This window comes from Rattus norvegicus, chromosome 2 (assembly GCF_036323735.1).
Source record: "Rattus norvegicus strain BN/NHsdMcwi chromosome 2, GRCr8, whole genome shotgun sequence".
NCBI lineage: Eukaryota > Metazoa > Chordata > Mammalia > Rodentia > Muridae > Rattus > Rattus norvegicus.
In genome coordinates, this window is record NC_086020.1 from 3,070,501 (window position 1) to 3,074,825 (window position 4,325).

The window sequence follows — 4,325 nt, forward strand, 5'->3', positions numbered from 1 at the left end:
CAGTGGAAGTATTCCATGACTCCTGATGGATGTCAGATCCCCTTGGACTCATACACTTGAGATTTCTAACTAATATATTACCCTAAACCCAGGTTGTTGGGGTATTTTATTTGATCCTCTTCCTCATATCTCAGAAAGAATGAAGAATATCATATTGGAACAAGGTCACCTGATTCTATTTCACGACTTGACTAAGAAACCTGGAATCTCCTATTAGTATTCCTGATTTGGTTATAAAGGAGAACATTTTGTTTTATTTCTCTAGTTACATATATTACATTTCAGTGTAGATACCTATTCCTCCACCATGCAAGGAAAGGTCCCTATAAATCTAAGTGATACAAATACAAGTTCTGTTGTCTGGTCACCCTGGTCCCACAGTTCCACTGTGGAAAAGTCTCTGGAATCTACATGCCCCATATTTAAGTTTTTTGATTCATCAATCTGAGTAATACATGTTCATGAGTCTGAACTTACAGTATCCAGGAATTGTTTAGCTTATCTCTGCAAGACCAAGTTGCCTTCATATGAACTATATATGTATTCTTCTTTTAATTCTCAATATTATGTTCTGTTGCTCTGTAATACTAGGCAGAAATTCCATGTATGTAATTTTTTTCTTGCTTCAGAAAGGGGTGAAACAGAACACACATAGGGATACTTTCTTTAAGTCTAGGTATGTATCAGCTTTACAGAATTCTTACCATATCTCATGTCAACCTATTTCCTTACTTTAATTTATGCATATATTTTAAGTCCTATATTTATAGAATTCTAATTTTCTGATTCTTTTAGTTGAGTATTTGCTTGTTTCTGCATGTGATTGCATACATGTGGATGACGGAGTACAATTTATGGCATTCATTTCCTCCCTCCATTGTGTATGTCCCAAGGACCAAACCAAGGTTAACTGCCTTGGTAACAAATATCTTTACCTACTGAGCTATTTCACTCTTCCTAGTATATTTCATAATTTATTGTTGCAAGTCCAATTGCTACCCCATGCCAATAAAGGAATGTTTTCTTGCTGGTGTGTGCTACAATCTAAAGCATTTCTTTAGATTAAGACATTGTCCTTTTTAATACCCTATTATGATACATATAATACCTGTGGGCATGCAGAAACACATATACACACATAATTTCACTGACATACAATGTCGGTGCCCAATGCCCGCACCGACACGGTACCAAGAATCGGGTGAAAGCCTGCGGGATTATAGAAACACACACACACACACACACACACACACACACACACACACACACACACAGGTTATTATTAGCCATTCTTTTGTAAAAAATTTAATGATATCACTTCAAACATAAGTTTACAGATATACACCCACAAACTCTCACCTACAAACTATATAAGAAGGTTTTTTTCAATGTGATATAAAACTAGAGATAACTTGGAAGAAGAAATCTTAACTGAGAAAAAACTCTTCATAAGATTGTCCAATGAAAAAGCCTGTGGGCACTTTCTTGATCGATAATTTTGTTGGAGGGCCCAGCTCCCTTTAGGTTGTCCCACTCCTGGGTTTATTGTTCTAGCTTTTATGATAACACAGGCTGAGCAAGCCATAAATATAGACCAATAAACACTCTTCTTCCCATGTCTCTCTAACATTTCCTGCCTGCTTAATTACTGGGATATCTTCCCACCCTACCTGATGCAACTAGGATTTATTTTAGTGATTTTGTGTTTTGGACTGATGGCTGCTAATGGGATCATAAAATAAGACTAAAGTTGAATCTTTCAACCTTCTAGAAAATGCATAGAATAATTTTATTCTAATACTCTCATCTTTGAGACACAGGACATCATATATGAAAGGTCAGAAATATTCTGCCATAAATATAGGCATCCTGAAAGGTTAATTCTTTACAACCAATAGGTCTCAGTAAGAACTAGGTAGATAAATATTAGCAAAATGATTGTACATTGTAAGGTTAGTTTATATAAGGAAGTAGCCATGTTTGAAAGTGTCATATAATTGAGTTCCAGATAAAGTAGTAATTCAAAGAAAAAAGTGACAGAATGTATCACAGATAAAATATGCCCAATTCACATGAGAACAGCTTAGGAATAAGAGAATACAGGAGAGTAGATAAAGAGAGTCAAAAATAGACAAAAGAAAGACAGAGAGAAGTAGAGCAAGAAAGAGAAGTTGTGGTATGTGGCATGTGTTTACGGAAGTTTTCTGGACATGATTTTACAGATTCAGGTTCTGATAGAACAAACTATTCACTGGGGAAAACAGAAAAAGCTGGAGAATTAGAAGGATCGAGAAGATTGTAACATATTGTCCAAGTTAATGTGAGTCCAAGTAGAGCAACTCATGAAGATGCCAAGAGAAACCATATTGAATTAGTCAGCTTGGAAGGTTGGATTACATGGAGGCTGGAAGCTCCTAGTACTAGGTCTATAAATAGTAGAACAGAGGGATAAAAATACTCTGGCTTCAGCCTAAAGGACATATTTGCATAGCTTGGGTAAGACTCTTATCTCATCACTTTATCTAAGAAAAGAAAAGTGACATTCACTTAGAAAGACATACAGACAGACACACAGACAGACACACACACACATACACAGAGACACACAAACACACAAACATACAAACATAGAGTGGTGTGGGGAGGGAGGGAAGAAGAGAGGGAGGGAAGAAGGGAGAGAAGAAGGGAGAGAGAATGCTTGCAGTCAACCATTGAGCTAAGAACAAGGTTCGAAAAAGAGGAGTTACAGAAAGAACTGAAGTAGTTGAAGGGGTTTGCCACCCCATAAGAAGAACAATATCAACCAACCGAACCCCTGTCCTCGATCTTCCATGGACTAAACAACCATCCAAAGAATACACAAGGATGAGCCTATGGCTCCATCTGCATATGAAGCAGAGGATGTCCTTTTCAGGCACCAATGGGAGCAAATGCCCTTGGTCCTGTCAAGGCTTGATGCCCCAGTGTAGGGAACTGTCAGAATGGGCAGGTTGGAAGGAGTGAGTGGGTGAGTGAGGAACTGCCTTCATAGAACAGGAGGCATGAGGGGAAATAATAGCCAGTTTATAGAGGGCAAATCAGGAAATGGGATAATATTTAAAATGTGAATTAAAAAAATCCCCTCCCACAATGAAAGAAAAAGAAAGAGAAATGGTATGTGATCTCTTCCCGGGCAGTGGCCGGGACGCGCTCGCTCTCCTCAGGGCACCTGCTGCCCCTTCACCACAGCTCTCCAGCTTTGCTGGTGCCTGGGTGGGTCCGTCGAGTGCGGGGGTGCCTGTGCCGCTGATGGGTTTCGAGCACCCCACCCCGCCTTCTGGGCCTTGCTGTCCGCCCCGATCCTGTCCGGGTACTTAGCAGTCATGTTCCAGTGCGGAGGTTTAAAGAACCCGGGGGGGGGGGCGCCCTACCGCCCGTCGGTCATCTGCAGGAGGGCTTCCCGTTTCCTCCCTCCACCTGGTGCTCCCTGAAACTCAGCGGGCCCCCTCCGGCCACCGGCGCTTCCAGAGGCGGCGGTCAGGGGCCATGTCGCGGGCCCCCTCTGGGCGCCCGTGGGGTCCCAGCCCGAGCGCCCGACTTGCCCGCCCATTGGCTGGCCGCCGCCGGGTGCTGGGTGCGCGGCGTCCCTTGTACCGTGTGTTCCGCCTTTCCGTTCCCGACCCTCTCTTTTTTTTCTTTTCACATGTATCCTTTAGTTTCCCTCTGGCCGGCCTGAGGTGGAGCAGCCTTGCCATTGGCCCCTCTCTTTCGGTTCAGCAGGGGCCGGCGGGGGAGCTGGTGCTGTTGTTAGTACCCATAGGAGTTCGCTCACACCCCAGATACCAATACAACTCTTAGCGGTGGATCATTTGGCTCGTGCGTTGATGAAGAACGCAGCTAGCTGCGAGAATTAATGTGAATTGCAGGACACATTGATCATGGACACTATGAACGCACTTGAGGCCCTGGGTTCCTCCCGGGGCTACACCTGTCTGAGAGAAGCTTGAGGATCAATCACTGCACCCCCCTGCGGTTTGTCGCGGGGGGGGGGGCGTCCTGCAGCTGGGACTCTGCTCGCAGGGCCTCTCCCCTCGGCCCTCTGTCTCCCGACGTTCAGACTTGGGCAGCGTCCGTTTGTCGTCCATGCCCGGTGGGTCTGCGTGGGCGTCGATCTCGCCGTCCACTGGTGCCGGGGGCCGGCAACCCTTCTCGTGGCTCATAAATGCTCGCTCCACCACTCCAGCTGCTGTCCTCGCCCGCTCTCCCCACCATGGGGACGCATCGTCGTGGGCCGGTCGGGTGCCTGGGCGCGTGAGGGGCCGAGACGGGCCAGTCATCGCGCTCCG

The 4,325-nt window shown here is 45.0% G+C and overlaps 1 non-coding gene across 1 annotated transcript; it reads left to right on the top strand.

Moving 5' to 3' along the window:
• Positions 1-3,828: 3,828 nt before the first annotated feature.
• Positions 3,829-3,981, top strand: LOC120101393 (5.8S ribosomal RNA). The gene has a single exon (XR_005501739.1). It is a non-coding gene; the product is annotated as a 5.8S ribosomal RNA (ribosomal RNA).
• Positions 3,982-4,325: the final 344 nt, after the last annotated feature.